Genomic DNA, 18,714 nt, shown 5'->3' on the forward strand with positions numbered 1-18,714 from the left:
TGACTGTGGTGGGACTTGTGTTCTGTGCTAAGGAGAAGCAGTGGCGGGCCTTGGGGTCTCAAATTTCTGTGGTGCCATGTGCAACACCAAAATTCGGTGCATCCCCCCCACCTCTTGCGTTCAATTCAAAATTATAGTTGTTCCATCTCCGAGGCTCTGTGCCCGGTTCTGTTGCACTTCCCTAAAACTGCCTCTGGGAATGGAGTGTTTGCCTATTGCTTGATGGTGTTATTTTGCTCTCCTGTTTCACTCATTCTCTCTGCAATATTCACATCCCAGTTCTAACCAATGCGACATAAGAGACGCTGCCACCCACATCTAAAGCATGGGCTGCGTCTCTTACATGTGTGTGCAAAGGTGTGTGCCTGTAGCAACTTGCATATGAGTTTGCAGCGTTCTTGGGCACCGCAGACCTACTCTATAAAAAATATATATAATTGCTTGCAAATCAGCACTTGCTTAGTGAGTGGTTTTCTGTAGCCTTGCAAATTATTACCTTCTAACAAATGTATAGAAACAGGGCTTGCTTGCTCCTGCCGAAGTCAGTGGGTCAGTTGAATATTTGGATGCATGCCAGTGCCTCGCAGACCCATGGGATCTGCACCACGGTGCAAGTTGATTGAACACTAGAGGTGCATAAATACCCAACCAAGCTGGGGAATCCGAATATGTAGACAATCATGAGGGTGATTATTAGGCGAGCCAAGTCAGCTGCCGGATCCAGAGCAATGGTGGTACTGTTTGGGTCAGAGGTGCAGCGGCACTCTTACTTTGGTTTAATGCGAAATCCAAGTAGCAGCAGTGAGAAGTGCAGATGCAGCCAAAGCACACGGAGGAGATTAATGTTTCATGACATGGTGGTCATAGGTCAAATGTGAGACTTTGCTACAAATTTAAGGGCAAGCACCTTGCCAGTGGTACAAAGCAGCCCAAGCACAGCCTGAAACTGGCAGTATCTATTTTGGGAACGCCCAGGCTAGAGATCACGCATGAAAGGGGCTTTAAATCCCTGCCCCCAGTTTTCATGAAGTGTGTCACAAACGGCTCATTTTTTTATTTGCGAGAGATAGAGAGAGAGAGACCCCAAATCATAAATACCTTATTGGAATTCTGAAAACTGACCCTTAGTAACTGTGCAGTCAACATGAAGTGCAACTGACTATAACTGTGAAATTCTAAGTTGCAGGCGTTGGTTATTGTGTACATTGATCATGTCTTCAATAATGTGTTGAGTTATGGTTGTATTTTTCGATGGTTTTAACACTGAGCACCATTAAAGATACTTAGTGGACTGGAAGGCAGAACGTGAATGCAAAAGCAAGCAATGCAAATACATTAAGATTTTGTTGTCTTGCAAGAGCTAACCAGACATCGAAGGTATATATTTGTCAAGTGTGAAAACCCTGTTGAATTGAATGGACTGTGAATCTACTGAGATCAATCAGTGCTGCCATAGACTGGTTTTATTTTGTTTTTGTATTCTTGATAGAATTAAGTGAAACGCAGTGAGATGAAAGCTGCAGAAACACAGATCACCCATTAAAAGCCCTGGAGAATAAAAATGACTTAAGCAAATGTCCGAAAAATAACAATGTCATAGTGTACTGCAGTTCTGAGTCCCCTTCCCCAATCACCATCTAACCTGTGAAAGAGGGCTTTCAAAGCAGATCTTAAAGATTAGGACTGTTCATGTAGGACAAGGTGGCACTTTGGTTCCAAGCCATTTAGGGCCGTAAAGTTACAAAAAGCATCACCTTGAATTGCGCCCATATTAAAAAAACAAACAGGTCAGATCTTCAGACATGCACCTTCCAGATAATAATCTAGCTGCCATGTTCTGTGCCAACTGCATTTTCTGAACCAGTTTTCTAGAGCAGTCCCAGGTGTAATGCATCGCAGTAGTTGTGAGGCTATCTCTGTTTCTTGTGATGAGACAAAACATTCAGAAAAGGATGGGGCCATAAGCAAATAAACTTGCTTGAAATTCCAGTTCCTTGTGGGGATAGTGAGAGGACAGGATGAGTAAGTCACACCAGGCTACTTATACTATTTTGAAAAGCAAAAGAAAAGGTCAGACATGAACCTCCCAAATTTCAGCCCTTCCAAACCCCATTGATTTCAACATGAGCATTAACTATTGTGGTCATCCTTTCCCACTGAAATCCAAGGGGCTTTAAAAGTGCTTGACCGGATTGTACCTTTGAATATTTCTTAAGTGGAAAGGAGAGGATCTGTCTCATCAGTGCCTTCAGGAGGAGTATGCGAAAAGCTTCTGTTTTTGCCAGACCTTTGCTTTTTAAGTTACTGTTCTGAGATGCTGCCTTCTGGCTGATCAAAATGTTTTACTGTTTTAAATGTGGATTTTCTTTAAGGCAATGTCCCCCCCCCCCCAATTACTGCAAGTCACATTGAGGACACTGTAGAATAGTGGGGTGTAAAGTTGCAGCTGTCATCCTATCAGGGCCGGCCCGCCCATGAGACAAGGTGAGGCAAATGCCTCAGGTGGCAAGATCCACAGGGGTAGCAGATCCCGGTGTAGATATTTACTCCCCTCTTCTTCCTGATGCAGCCTCTTCACTTTCTTCCCTGGCGGCATGGGGGTGCCATTTTGCGGTTTGCCTCAGGTGCTAAAATATCTTGGGCCAGCCCTGAATCCTATACACACTTAGTTGGGAGTAAGCTTGCATTGAATGACTTTGGCAATTTTGAGTAAAGTCAATGCTGTGGATTCTTATGAAACCACAGTATTCTGTGTATGTTGTTCATAGTTAATGGTTTTTATGATTTATTATTATGACCTATGGATAACACAGTAAGTTCCAGGATGAATAGCACTGGGAGGAGGCACATGGTATTGTCCAGTCTGAGTGCTGAGACATTAATAAACTAACATGTATAAATGGCTTTTTCTTTAAAACTGAAAGCTAAAACAGGGGACAGATCAGTAACAGAGCTCATGCTTTCCATGCAGAAGCATCCAGTTCCGATCCCTAGCAAAATCCTTCCCCAACTGGGTGCCCTCCAGATGTTTTTGCTACATCTCCCATCAGTCCCAGCCAGCATGGTTACACGCTTTGGGGCTGATGGGAGTTCTGGCTCCAAACACCTAAAGAGCACCAACTTGGGGGAGGCTCTCCTGGCACCCACAGGGGCAAATGCACCGGGGGCAAAATTGTTAGGGGTGCAAAATTTCAACATCTGGTGCTACCTCAAGACAGCTGTGCTCTCTGCCACTGGGCTCCATTGAAAACAGCTTCTCCATGTGAACCAGGAAGTGACCTCTCCAGACAACAGAACAACTCATATTTTCTTATCTCTGTGTCTGGGATCTCCTGGGTGGCGCAGACACTGTTAGGCAGTTGAATGTGCATGTGTAATCTGTTTCCCTCCCTTCCACACAGCCCCGGGCACTGGCAACCCACACTATGCCACTGCCTGCGACAAAGGTACGTGGTAGCAGGACTGGAGAAATACCTCTCCTTGAGGCCCAGGAAAGCTGCTGGTGTTCAGAGCAGATGGGACAGCCAAGCCAACTGGACCACTACTCAGATTCAGCATAATGCAGATGGCTTAAAAACACAGCACCATTACACCACCCCTCCCACCCAGCATAAAACAAGAGAAATTGAATAATTGAAAGAACAGTATAAAACCTGCTATACCTGGCCAGCAAAGGAGTTTGGTTTTTTTTTACTGAAGATTAAAAGCCTTGGGTTTTTATTTTTGTTGTTGTTGTTGTTTAGTTGTTAACCTGACAACAGAAAGTGCTTAATGGTGTCCCCGTCCTCCATGTCTCTGGAAGTACTGTGCGTGCTTCTCCATCCCCCACCCCACCCCATAAAAAAGGCCTTCTTCAGAGACATGAAACCAGACGAAACCAGAAGGACAAGGTACAGAATTAGCAGACGGGGAGACCCCCCAGGAAATGGCATCTCTCTGAGACCAATCGGCTTGTGACAGCTGGAGTTCCCAGAACCTGCTCAGGGGAGGCCAAAGGACCCCCCCACAATCAGCTAGCCTGGGCTTTGTCCCTTGTCCTGTAACAAACTGGGAAATGAAAGGAGCAGCGGCCTTCTGTGGGTTTCCACAGAATAGTCCCCACAGCTGGGCAAAATGACATCTTGATCTTTCAGCATGATTCATCCAAATTCTGAGTAATAGCATAGGGTGGTTTATTAAGTGGGCCTGATTTTTCCTCACTGCTGCAGCAGGCCTCAAAGACCTGAACAGGAAATCTGAAATGTCTTTCTTAAGGGTGGGGACATTCCCAAGGATGGGAGAACCTCCTCCCTTTCTGGCCTTTCCTTAGCTGCAAGACTATTCCTGCTTCATCTTTGCAGTACTGGTGAGAAGATTTATTCAGCGAGGCAGCAGCAGCTTATCCCCTCCTTTTGTTTCTGACATCACTGCAGTCTCCATAGGAACCAGATGTGATGTAACTTCTGGATACTCCGGGGGAAATCAGATGGGCTTCTTAGGCCAGAGGATCCTGTTTCCATTAACAAATGGGAGCCAAGAAGAGAAACTCCAGAGGACTGTCTGGTGTGGATATGGGGACATCTGGAGTTCCCCTCTGTATCTGTCTAATGTGCATCGCCATAGAATCCTGACATGCTCAAATAGATTCCTCCTGCACAAATGGTATCCAAGGAAAATCCTGTGTCCATATGGAATAGAGAGGCATCTTATGCAATAAATGCTCTTTAGCTGATGGCCTAAGCAGGGCGGAAGAATAATTACATATGCTTGCCCCATTTAATCGAGAAATGCACAGCCTTGTCGTCCACACTAAACAAGTGTTAACATGTCTTGCTAGGTGCTCTTTAACCTGATGTTTTGCAGACCTTACTCCAGATGTTCCGGCTAGCAATGTAGCCTGCTAGGGGTATGGATCTACCTTCCCACCCCCCAACGCTCTTCTGTTTCTTTTCAGCCACTGCAAGCAAATAGATCAAAGTGGGTCGAGCTATTTAATTGGTCGAGGTGCTGCAAGTGCTCAGTGGTGATTAACCCAATCATTGCCACATTTCCCCCTTTGCAAATCACTCACTTCACACAACCAGGGACAGCTGCGCTAGGCTGCATGAGAAAGGGGATGTGAGCAATGGGGAGAACTGGTTTGAGAAATATGGCAGATAGGTGCATCGCCTTCGTGAGTTGTTATGTGTGCTCCCCCTATTGCCTCGCGTGCTGTTGTATCATCACCACTCGGTCACAAAGGCCTTGCCAGCTCTGGGCAGCGCGCAAGGAGTTAAAGCACCACAATCACAGCCCTGCCTTACTTACTAGTGGAACTGAGCCCTTGCCCTCCATACAAATCATCTGGTAATAGGTTTAGTGTCGTGGCACTGGAGGCCAGGCTAAGCAGCTTTATAGCAGGGAGAGCGCACCACCCGAGCAGCGACAGCATGCCTAGCGCGCGGAGGAGGGCTCCCCCGGCTTGTCAACTAAATCTTCCCAAACCATAAAGGCCCCTGTGTAATCTGCCGAGAGGATAAAAGCCGCAGGGTGGTCGCCGGGCTGGTGACATCGTTTCACAAACAGCCGTGTGTGCACGCTGGCATTTCTTTGAGGCTGCCAGTGCGGTGCTGTCGGTTGCAGAATCTGAAGGAGGAGTAGGCTGGGTGGGCTGCGAGGCTGCTGGAAGGAGAAGCCCTGGATGGGGCAGGTTGAGGCCGGGTGGGATGGCTGCTGCACAGGCATCTCTACTCAGGTGCAGAGAAGAAACTCACAGCCTGGCCCAGCCGCCAGCCTCCTCCCTGCCACTGCCCCACCTACAGGCCACAAAGCCAATGAAAAGAAGGCAACTGCCCCAGAAAACAGCTGCATCTCATCTCAAGAAACACTCTGGACTGGTATCCTGTGCAAGAAAAGTGGGGCAGAGCTATCCAGGCTTGCCACTCTTGCCCCAACACCCAGACCAGATCCAGATTCTATTTTACTGTGACACAGAGCTGCTCTGAAGGTTTCCCTGGCAGGGTGTCCTCCCGGGGCTATTCTGTGACCCTTGCCTGCCTATCAACTCTTCCGCACTCTCTTTGCAGGTCACAGGTGCAGCATCTGCTTCCCTAGTGCAAGAGCATCTGCCAGATCAGCCACTGCAACATAGCGGGCTAAGAGCCAGCTAATTGTATACTTGCCTGCTACAAGGATGAAGAACATCAGCCCTAAGCCATTAAACCCAAAGTCCCCAGATCTCAGCTCCACCAGGAACAGCGGCCTCAGCCAAGCTGCTATTTCTTTGCCTCAACCATTTCATCTGTAACATGGGTATAATACTACTGACCTACCTTACAGGGTTATCATGCAGAAATAATGAGGCAATGGGTATGAAGCAATCGGGAAATGCACTTCATAAATACTAAGCATCTCAAGGCTTCGGGGAAGCTATTCCTCTCCCGGCTGCAGCAAGAACAGGGAAAACAAGGTAGAGTCCTTTTTTTTTAAAAAAATGAGTTTTATTCAATCCTAATAAAAAGGTAAAGGTAAAGGACCCCTGACAGTTAAGTCCAGTCACAGACAACTCTGTGGGTCACGTAGCCAGCATGACTAAGCCGCTTCTGGGGCAATGGAACACCGAAACCAGAGCAGTACATGGAAACGCCATTTACCTTCCCGCGGAGGTACCTATTTATTTCCTTGCACTTTTATGTGTGGCACTTTCAAGACTGGGCTGCAGTAACAAGCTCTGTGAAGGGCAATCCTTGAGGATGGTTTGGAAGCTGTAGCTACTGTACAATCCTGACACTATATATATATATATATACACACACAGTGCCAGAGCTGAGATATTTGCACAGGATGCCAGTTAGCTATTGGGCCAAGGAGACAAGTTTAAGGTGCTGTTTTTCACCTATTAAAACCCTGAACACAATTGGGGCCAGGCAGTCTGTGAGACCGACTTATCCTGTCCAGTCAGCCCAGGTCACTGTGACCTACTGCTGGGGCCTTACAGTGCCACAACCTACACTGGGAGTTTGCTTGGCTAAGGCTCAGAGAAGGGCCTTTTTCACTGCAGAATCCATTTGGAGGAAGACTCCCAATGGAGTTCATGTGAGCACCAATGGGGGTGTGCTTTTGATAGCTGGCTTACTACTGAGAAATATAAGCAGCTGCGTTATACCAATCTAAGCTACTGACCAATCTCATCTAGCATTTAATAAAGAGCAAATTAAATTAAAATCAGCTGTGCATTGAGTCTGGGACCTTCAGTATACAAATCACACGCTCCACTACTGAGCTATGACCCTTCCTAGGGTTGCCATACATCTGGAATTTCCTGGACGTAGCCGGAATACTGCAGTCGGAAGCAGTAAAATTTGAACATATGGCAACCCATGTCACAGAAGCAGTTTTGGGCGATTTTCCTTTCAATTAGCTCAAAGACTCATTGTTTTGCATTTTGGCCAAAAAAGCTGAACAACTTTGGCCCAAAAGGGCGGGGGGAGGGAGAGAAAGAAAGCTCAACAACTTTTGTGTCTGGATTTTCACTTTTTGAAATATGGCAACCCTAACCCAGCCACAAACAACTACCAGAGACTAGAAGGTGGCCCAATAGCAATGCTTTTATGTAACCATGCATTCAGCTTGTGGTACTGCTAACATGACTGGATTTCTTTCCTCCATTCTTGTCTACAGATAACTCTCTGGGATGGCACAAGGCGGACTATTATAAACCGATTCTGGGTCATATTGAGGCAGATATGGAAGATCCTTCTTTGATGCATGCCTTTTAACTGGATTGCATTGCCCCAGAAGTTCTGTAGGGCATATCGCTCTTTGCACACTCCCCAGTGCACTCATGCTGTGGACCCTAAACCAAAGCTCATGGTGCCACAACCTCCTGTTGCAGGTGCCAAGTGTGAGCAGAGGAACTTGGGTCCTGCAGTCAAGCCAAAAACAGTCAAGTTTTAGGGGTTTGAAGGAAGCTGCTTGCCAGACTATTGGGGCCAGAAAGGAACCTCATCCAGGGCAGGCAAGGGCCAAGCCCCATTAGCAGGAATCATTGTCAGGGACGGCAGTTCCATTCAGCAAACTGAGGCAATTGCCTGGTGCAGCCGGGACAGGTGTGTGTGTGGATTAACTTGCCTTGCGGGCCACACCACCTGCCCAGCTCTTGCGGGGCTCTCCCATCTCCATGTCTCACCTGGATGAAAAAGAGGGGCGTTCTGGGAAAGGTGGCCTACAAGAACACCTGTGCTGCTGCTGCTGCTATCCCATGGAGGCTAGAAATTCTCTTTCAAACCTAGTTTAAAGTCAAATCATTTAAATGTTTTAAGCTAAATTTAAAACAGAATCTCTGCTGCCTCGGAAAAGTGTCCGAGGCACTTGGCCACCTCATGCAAAATGCCTCGGTCTGAGGACATCCATATGGGTGTTTTTTTTAGAGCTTTGCAGTCCTGTGTTATTGGGGCTGACTTTTGAATGAACAAGCATAGTATGTGCAACTTTCTGTGGGTTTGGTGCTATATATATATATATATATATATATATATATATATATATATATATATAAAATTTATACCCCGCCCATCTGGCTGGGTTTCCCCAGCCACTCTGGGCGGATTCCAATAAAACACTAAAATACAATAACCTATTAAACATTAAAAGCTTCCCTAAACAGGGCTGCCTTCAGATGTCTTCTAAAAGTTTGGTAGTTATTTTTCTCTTTGACATCTGGTGGGAGGGCGTTCCACAGGGCGGGTGCCACTACCGAGAAGGCCCTCTGCCTGGTCTCCTGTAACTTGGCTTCTCGCAGTGAGGTAACCGCCAGAAGGCCCTTAGCACTGGACCTCAGTGTCCAGGCAGAACAATGGGGGTGGAGACGCTCCTTCAGGTATACTGAATATATATACCTATATATATGCGCAAAAAGTGCATTTTGTTGCAAAGTCTTTGTGGCTGCAAGAGAGAATGGGCAGAGAGAAGAAGGGGGTGGGGAATGAAGCTGCAAAACCCCATGCCAGGCATCCCAACTGCATCACAATTCACTGAGCAGCTGATGGGCTCTTTCTTGCGGCTGTCTCTCTTCCCTGTTGTCAGGAGACACATGTGCAGACCTGTTCTTCAAGGAGAAAAATCTTGTAATTACACTCAGCTGTCAACAAACGGCATCCACTTAAGCGGCAAGTGCTGCTCAATATGCAGCGTTCAGGGCCCAGCCTTCCCTTGGCCCCTTCACCTCCAGATACCACCCAGAACCTCAGTGCTTCCCTTGCACTTTCTTCCAGTAAATAAGGAAGAAACCTGAAATTTCCTCTCTCTTTGATTTGTACCTCAGCAGAAGGAATGTAGAACCTTTGTCAGCCTGAGGGCTGCGTTACCTTGGTCGAAAGCTGGGGCAGAGGGGCATGTTCTAGCAGTAGGTGGGCTAAGACCCCAGTGTAGTAGGGCCAGGCCTGCACACAGCTACAAACACACGCTATGTCTCTCTCTTTCTCTGTCACATAGACTGCCACTATTTTCTCCCTTCATGCTTAGTCCTCCCCCAAGCCTTTAGCTGATCTGCAACAATCACCTGATGAACGGGGGGTGGGGGTATAATTTCCACCACCATCCTTGCGTGCCTTGAAAGGAGAGGGAAGTGGGGTGTTGCCTGGCCATGTTGAAAGACTTGGAAGGGGTTCAGAGGCCAGAGGTTCCCCATCCTTAATAATAATAATAATAATAATTTATACCCCGTCCATCTGGCTGGGCTTCCATTTAAGGGTGTGTCTTCCATACACACAAAAAGTTCCCTAGAAGGCAATATTGTTATCTGGTTGTGATAAAATATACGCCTCACACAAATACTTGAAAATAAATATTTTTACCTGTCAGGTTGGTAACAACTGAACAAGTTTTATTTACGAACTCTTCCAGACAATGCCTGCATTAAGTCTCCACACTTCTCATCTTCACAACGCTAACAGGAAAAAAAACCTACCAACTACCACCTCCTTTCTCCAATACCATCTATTCTTTGTGAAATGCATTCCCAATGAAATTACATTACAAATGCTAACAAATACAGCCTTTGAAATGAAAACAGTTCCCCACACTTGCTTAATACTGGATTAACGCAAATTGTACTTTTTTTCTGTTACAGTGGTACCTCGGGTTACAGACGCTTCAGGTTACAGACACTTCAGGTTACAGACTCTGCTAATGCAGAAATACCTCAGGTTAAGAACTTTGCTTCAGGATGAGCATAGAAATCGTGCTCCGGAGGCCCGGCAGCAGCTGGAGGCCCAATTAGCTAAAGTGGTGCTTCAGGTTAAGAACAGTTTCAGGTTAAGAACGGACCTCCGGAATGAATTAAGTTCTTAACCCGAGGTACCACTGTATATGGTTATTTGGCCTCATTGCTTTACCCTTTTTTTTCTTATTTGCTTACTGAGGATAACAGTTTATGTCATGTCTGGTGGAGCTGGTTCTAGCCCACTCAAGCTTGTGCAGTAACAAATGTGCTAGCCGTCAGGTGCCACAAGACTCTATCGTCTGTGCTGCATTCAGCTAACATCGCTGCATTTAGGCGAACCTGGCTACCCCTAAGAAAGTGGGTCTCCTCCCATATATCAGCGGCTGGTCAGCTCCTCTGATAGCAATTTTTCTCCATCTTTCCTGTGTCTATTCTTTCTCCATTCGGAATATTTGCCTTTCACTCTGAATCTGTGAAGCCATCAAGCACCCGGCTTGATCTGTGAGGTGAAGGAGCAAGTTGCATTTCGAAAGGGACAATAATTGCAAGTCAGATGCGCTTGTTCAATACTCTATTGACAGATTTGCCTTGGCAACCCAGAGCAGGGATTCTTTGTGTGCCTCTTACTTTGTGGCATTTGATTGATTTTCATTTTCATGGTTTCTCTCTCTCTCTCTCTCTCTCTCTCTCTTTCCCCCTCTCTTTAAAAACCTCTCTCTCTCTCTCTCTTTAAAGTCTACTTCCCCATCTTCTTCTTTCTTTTATCCCCCGCATGTTATGTGACCCACAGGCAAGTGGTTTGTGCCCTACATTTCAAACAGGTCTGCTTCAGCAGAAGGATAGGCCAAAGTCAGATGGAAACATTAAACTGAACAACAGGGTGAGGTTTCCTACCTGCCTCTTGGAATGAATGAGGGACTTAAGGGCCTGAATAGCTGGGAAAACACCCACACTGATTCTGAGCTAGCTTTGCAGATCAGCTCGCCTCCTATTTTGTTCTCTTTTCCACGTCTTTTATTCCTCACCCTGTGATTTCTGAGAGCAACTAATCCAATCAACAGTTTAAATTTTAGAAATCCCTTTAAAAATAAATCGGTTTCCCCTTTTGTTGAACAAAGTCCTCTTCTACCCAAAATATATCCATTTTTGTAAGCCAGAAATGATTCCACCCCCACCCCCGCCCCTGGCATTGATCCATTTGCTAAATGGTGCTAAATTGTGGTTGTATCAGAGAAAGGCACACAGATTTACTGCCTTTCCAATCACCCACCTGAGCTGCAAGGTCTCAGTGTCACCCCCAGCCAAGAGGTTGAGATTCTGCACTGGTCTGAAGTGGGCAAGTTTATTCACAATAGTGGTTCTCTCTATATCAGGTCTGGGGGATCTTTGGCCTGCCAGATGTTGCTGAACTACAGTTCCCATCAGCCTCAGCAAGCATGGCCAATGGCTGGGGGGGGCAGGATCTGTAGTTCAACAACATCTGAAGGTTCTAATATTGCTGGACAGCAGTGCTACTGAAAAGCAAGACAAAATCTACTTCCTGAAAGAACCTGACATCTGACTGGGAGGTGAGACTCTCCCCCTTCAAATGAGCATGTCTGTGGTCCATGTACACTACCCGGGAAAATGATAAGCTACTCACATACTGGGAGCCAGTCTGGAGGATGGGTCAGCGAACTTGATCTCTGCAAACCCCAAATAGATTTATGGGAGGGAATAAATTCTACAATTATGAAGAGTCCTTAGGACCTCTATCATGGGGGGTGGGGGAGAGAGAGTCTGGTGGGTTGATCTGAATACTGAAAAGTTCTCTGTGGACTATAAAAAGTGTTGTATAAATTATTACACGTTTGCACACATGCGCTGTGGAAATGGGTGAAATCAGAGAAAAATGAGTACAGTGTACAGTTGTTCAACATTGTTCTGTTGTTCGCAGTTCTGAACAACAGAACAATATCAGTAAGCAGGATGTGATTAGAATACCATTATCTTGGTCTTAATTGCCAGGAAGAACCATTAAAGGTCTTTAGAAACCTTTCACAAGAAACTTTGTGTAAACCTTTTCTCTCAGAAACAAATGAGTAGGGTTGTCAACTGATTCAAGGGTTTTTGGTCAATTAACTGCCTTTACTTTTAACTGATTAATTCGCCATGCAGAGGTCTGCTCTGGGATCTCAAATCAGGAAATACTTTAAGGATTCTTGGTTAAGAAAACACAAACTTTTTTGCATTAAGTGCTCTTTCTCGACTGCCTGAATCAAGGAATCCCTATGGTATTTTACAATAATAACCATCAGCTCAAAATACCTTTTCACAAGCTTATCTATTTTAATCTGGGCAACAGTGAAAACATATGCCTGTCTACTCAGAATGAAGCTCAATATAACTTATTCGCAGGTAGGTGTGGATAAGATTTCAGCCCTTCACCTTCCTTTTAATGATTTCAGACCTCCATATTTGTAATACAGTATTTCCATAGATATGTATTATAAAGTGATTTTTTAAAAAATACAACAACTGGCTCCTACTTGTGTATATGGTACAGTTGTGGTTTCTGTGGAACTGAGCAATATGCCTTAAAAAAATAAAAAAACCTACAAAGGAAAAGATACATAACCAGTTCATAAACCTTCAAGGTAGTAGGACGGCAAAGACAACATTATAGGCCCCATTATAATCATTACTGTCAAATCATGTGCAATCAGTCCAGGAAGAAAAGCCAGATGAATATCCTGCCGAAATCCATATTGTCAGATCTGGCTTTTTAGCAATTTAAACTCTTTGAAATTGAATGATTATAACACTGAATGCTAGCAGTCTCTGAGATGTGGCTTCTGCCTTTATACACTTTAATGGTGGGCTCTTTTGTTTTCACCTGAGGCAGGATTATTGTAGCTGGGTGTGGGCCGTGGGTGTTTTTTTTTTTAAACAAAGAACCTGAGTAAATTAATTTGTGTGTTTAGGAAAGGTATAAAGGCAGCTGGGGGGCGATGGATCACTTTTATGCTTGGCTGTTTCTAAAGAGGAAATATTGAGATTTTTCAGATGCAGATATCCTTTTAAAGTTCAGCAGAATAAACGTGGGGCGGGCCTGCAGAAATACCCTGATGGAGGGGGGGTTGAATAATAATAATAATAAATACCCAACCTCATCCAGCAGGCACTTTTCACCCAGATTTTTTTTGCATTTAAGCTTTCTCTTATTTTCTTGCAAATGTACATTAGGCAAGATTACAGGGCATTTATCCCCTCTCTTTAAAACAAGTTTAACAAACTCTTAATGCATGCAGGTGAAAATTTGGCATTAAGTAGATGACTGTTTTGGTTTGGGTTTTTAAAAAAACACACCACCACCATTTCCTCTGAGCACTCTATATCAGCTGCTATTCACAATGGATAATAATTCTTACATTAAGCCCCATCAGGCCCCCAGGGAAATCAAAATTGTAATATCAGTTTGCTTTTTATTGGCTCAGCTCTGTGACAGTGCAGAGGCAGGGTCTTTGTTCAGCTCCTAGCCAGAAAGGTGTGTGCAAATGGTGATATCCTGTAGGCCCTTTCCTTGCAAGCTCAGAGAGCTTTGCTTTTCCTGTTCTGCTGCCAGTCCAAGGGACTGGTCCTTCTTGTTACAGGCGGACCTTTGGCTGGTGCTTATTTCCTGTTTGAAGACTTTATCCATTTGACTGGCTGGTTTAATCATAGCACCTTCTCCCCACACCCCGCCAAACACAAATGCTTTCTCTTTAACCAAAGCATTATGAGCTGGGGTGCCAGGAGTTGTCTCTTGTTTATCAGGGGCCCTCGCTTATTTTGCAATATACCAGCAGAGCTTCGCGAAATGTCCCGTGTTGCAGAAACCCTGGAGAGAGATCCAACTTCACATCAGTGGATGTGACAGGATTCTCTTTCCTGCCTCCTGCAGCCCCACCTCCTATATCTGCTTCAGAGGGTCCCCAAACCTGTTTTCACAAGCAGGATGCCACAACTGATTATCACCCATGGAGTGGAATATGGCCTAGCCTAGGGCAAAGAAATCCAAATGGCGCTCCCCAACACAGCTCCCCTTCCACAAAGCAGTCGTGCACATAAAATCATACATTGCTCTTGTTAAGACAAAGTGAACCATGAAATGAATGTATGTTGCCCTGCCTCCTGCAGCCATTACCGTAACACACCAAAAACCAGGTTTTGATACAAAACTATATTACATTTTACCAAACAGAACTTGAGGATACAAGATCACTTTCTGTATTATTCCAGACAATCCTGTATGTGTTTCCTTGGGATATACTTTCGAGGTGGCTTGTTCCCAGGTAAATGTGCATAAGACGGCAGCTTTAGCTGTTAAAAATGTGGTGCTAATTAAACGCCTGACAATTTACCATGCTTTGAAGATGCTCCAAATCGACTGCTTTCTTGTGTTTCTTCGAGTTCAGCAGGGATCTATATTCTCTCCTATGCCATTGAACATGTGTATGAAACTGTTGTTGAAGTTCTCTGGGGAACTGGGTTGTTGTATCATCAATGCACACACGGCACCCAATTTCATTTTGCTTCGTTATCAGATCTTCACGTGGCAGTAAAGTCCCTGAACTGCATGCTTGAAATCAGTAATGAAGGTTAATAAGCTGAAGCTCATTTATATCAGAACAGAGATAATGATACTGAGCGGTTAGTTATGGGGAACTGATGAGAGATCAGGTTCACAACTTGGGAGTTCTCCTTGGCACTGCACTGCCCAGGTGATGGCTCTGACCTCAAGTGCCTTTGACCAGCTTAACTCGATGCACCAACTGCACCCACTACTGGAGGGCAAAGCTCTTGCCACAGTTGGTTCATGCTGTATGGTTATTGATTAGACTACTGTTAACACTCTTTATATGGGACTACCCTTGAAGATGGTCTAGAGGCCTCAACCAGAACAGAAGTTGACTGCTGACATGTTAACAGCTGTATGCTTCCACATCACTTCCAAACCAACTACATTGCAGGGGATTGAGCCATTGGGGTCCCTTCCAACTCTACAATCCTATGGTCAAATTCAAGCTGTGATCACTGGTTTTTAAAGCCCAAAGTGGGATGGGCCATATACAGGTAGGTAGCCATGTTTGTCTGCCATAGTCGAAACAGAAGAAAATTTTAAAAAAATCCTTCCAGTAGCACCTTAGAGACCGGCTAAGTTAGTTATTGGTATGAGCTTTTGTGTGCATGCACACTTCTTCAGATACACTGAAACAGAAGTCACCAGACCCTTATATATAGTGAGAGGGTGGGGAGGGGTATTACTCAGAAGGGTGGTGGGAATGGGTGATTGGCTGATAGGTGTGGTAAACCCCAATCACCCATTCTCACCCACAGTCTGGAGACTTCTGTTTCAGTGTATCTGAAGAAGTGTGCATGCACACGAAAGCTCATACCAACAACTAACTTAGTTGGTCTCTAAGGTGCTACTGGAAGGAATTTTTTTAATTTTTAATTTTTATTTTGTTTTGTTTCTTTTTCCCTACGGTTGCCCTGGCATATTAAAATATTTTCTTCAGGTCCTGCTTCATGTTCTACCAGTTAGGGAATTATCTTTCACTGACAAGGAACAGGACCTTTTTGGCAGTGGTCTCTAACCTCCTCAGTTCCCTTGAAGGTAGGCTGGCAGGTACAGTCTCTTTCTTCTTGAGGGCAAGTAAATATCCATTGATTTTTGTTTTGTCTTTTTTATTTGATTTTTATCTGACAAACTTTGGCTGTATGCCATTGTTGTATCTGCCGTTCTGCTTTGTTGCTGTTGTTTTCTAATTGCCGATTATAGCTATTATTCTTCATTGTTGTGGTGTTATTATTACTGGGAACTGCTTTTGGGAAACACAGTTATTGAAAAGTGATAAGAAAATGTTACAGACAAAAACATCCCCTCACTACAGGATTCTAGGCCACGCCGTGTTGTCCCTTCAAAAGAAAACAAAGAAGCGCAGTGTTCTTCAGATGTTCAAGATATGCCAGTCTGGAAAGCAGTTCTGTATGTATTCCAAAATAGCCAAGGGATCCAAACAGTCTCTCACTTTTCCTCCTTCCCACATCCTCCACCCTGTGTGTTTGTGAATGTTCTTATGTGCAGCTTCTACAATTACCTAACAAAATAAAGAACTTCATCAAAGGCCTTTCTAACTGCTCAGTTTGTTCTGGGCTTTTGTGTTTTATTGTGCAGCAGTGTCATCCCTCACCCCCTCTATTGTCTTCTTCCTGGAGTCATTTGTTTTGTTCTAAAGATTTCAGCTTTTGTATTAAAAAGTATTTTTAAGTAAAAAGGAAGAGGGGATGCCACCTACTTAGTTGCCAGAAGCATGTGTGTGTGTGTTCAGTGCACCTTAGGAGCTAGTGCAAGTGTGTGCTTTGTCAATAAAGAATTAAATTACCCCCCCCCAAAAAAAAGTTATTTAAATGTTTAAATTTAACTTTCATTTGTGCCTCACTTTTCTTTCATTGAATTTCTGTTAAGTTAGAAAACAACAAAAGGTTGTCCCTATTAGAGGTACACAACTTTTCTCTTTCATCCTTCACCGAAAATTTTCCCCCAATTCTACGGTTCCTTATTGACAGGCCCAGCACTCCTCTAATTGTGCTGGGAGTGGAATATATGTCAACGTTGGCATAACAGCTATCATTTTATGGCTCCTCAGTTGGCATATTTCTAGCCAAGGCATGCACCCTTAATGGTAAAAATGATAATAATGGAGGTTTCTTCAAGGCATAAGAACAGTTTGCTGTCTACCCCAGGCATCAAGGAACAACTTTTTACATTACTCAAGGAAATAAGTCACCTAACACAAAATGGCTGCCATCTCCTAAAGAACAGAAAAAGAAGAGACAGGAATATAAATTGAAGACATAATCATGATTTTTCCATATTATCATTAGTAATAGTAACGATAACACTAATTGTGCATCTGTACTGTGCTCCCCCACCAGTAACAGCTTGGGAGCAATCCTTCCCCCCAAAAACCACCCTCCCTGCTCCCAAATAAGAACAAGTGGCAGACTCCAGGTTCCCACTATGGTCCACAGACTGCCCAGCCAAAGTCCCCCACCCAAAGTGGGCAGGGTTCGACTTCACAGCCAATGAGAAGGGAAACGGAGTAGACATTATACCGGCTCACCAACACGTTAAACTCTTTAAATATGCCCAAATCGGTATCAGTTAACAAAAAAGGCAAATAGATGTGCTTGTTCCCCAAATCCCATCTCTTCTTCGTTTTAACTTTGCAGTTCTGAACTGTGGTTGCATCCCACCTGGTTTCGACGTGCACAAAGACAAGGGGAAATAATTTTTTGACAAGTGTCTAAATTTGATTCCCCCTTTGAACTCGAACCTCCTGACGTACAGAGGTCCTGAGAGCGCGTCCCCACGTGCCTGTTGCAGTCGCGGAGTCAAGAACACCACGCACGTGTGAACGCCGCCAGTTAGGCATCATCGTAGATTTCGTCCACGAACTGGCTGGGTTTCTCTAACCCTGTGCAGCCCTTACGATTGGGTGCCTGTCTTGGATAACAATAGGAACAAAGCTCCGAGGAAGGGGCCTTGTTGCCGGGGGAGGGAGGAAGGGCAGCGCGGGTTAATTTGGGGAAAAAATTAAAATCCAGCCTTCCACGCTGCGGAGACAAGCGAGGGACCCGCGGCCCTTCCCCGCCGCCGCCAGTCCGCTGCTCGGCCGCTCCTGGTCCCAGCGGGCGCCTGCAGAAGCCGAGCGCGCAGCGAGCCATCGGCGTTCGCTTTCCTCCCCCTCGCGAGCGACACACGTGGCTGCCAACTCCGGCCTCATTTGCATACGGAAACGCTTAACTCTTTCCGCTCCGGATGGGCGAGGAGCGCCGCTGGAAAAGGAAATATTAATAGCACCGTTTCGAGCCACACGCACAGGGATTTCTCCCTTTTCCTCCTCTTCTTCCGCCTCCTCCCAACGCGTAAATTCTTTACCTCTTTAAGAACTTTTTTTTTTTTTTGGAGATGATCCTGGGATTCCTGAGTCCTCACGGAAAGTCCTGGAAAGCTTCGAGATCGCCTCGGGATCGTTTCCTAACTCATTTCAACACCCCCCCCCCGAAGTTTTAAAAAAGGGAGCTGCTTCGGAACACCCAAAATCCTGTGGGCCGGCGAGACTTCCTGGGGTTTATAATGAATCACAAGCCGCCAGCATTGAATGAGTGCCTCCGCTCTTTTTAATCCAAAATAGATTCCTGACCTATTAAATGGGTTCTTCTTTCCCCAGCCCAAATCACTTCCAGGAAAGACGCCTTTGCAGCGAAGGACTGCTCCCCAAGGAGGTGCCGGGGGAGTTCAACAGAATCAAGCCCGCAGCTTCCATCCTGGAGGTCGGCCCCATCCGCTGCCCGGCTTCCTCCAAGTTAACCTAATGCCCAACCGACTTCCCCAACATCCTCACCCGGGTTATAATCGGTTACTCCAAAATTCAGCGCAGCAGCAGGAGTGGCTAGTGCAAGTCAGATCCTGGTGTCTAAAATGGTTCGCTCGGTATTCCTGGTTC

Source organism: Podarcis muralis, chromosome 2 (genome assembly GCF_964188315.1).
Source record: "Podarcis muralis chromosome 2, rPodMur119.hap1.1, whole genome shotgun sequence".
Taxonomy (NCBI): domain Eukaryota; kingdom Metazoa; phylum Chordata; class Lepidosauria; order Squamata; family Lacertidae; genus Podarcis; species Podarcis muralis.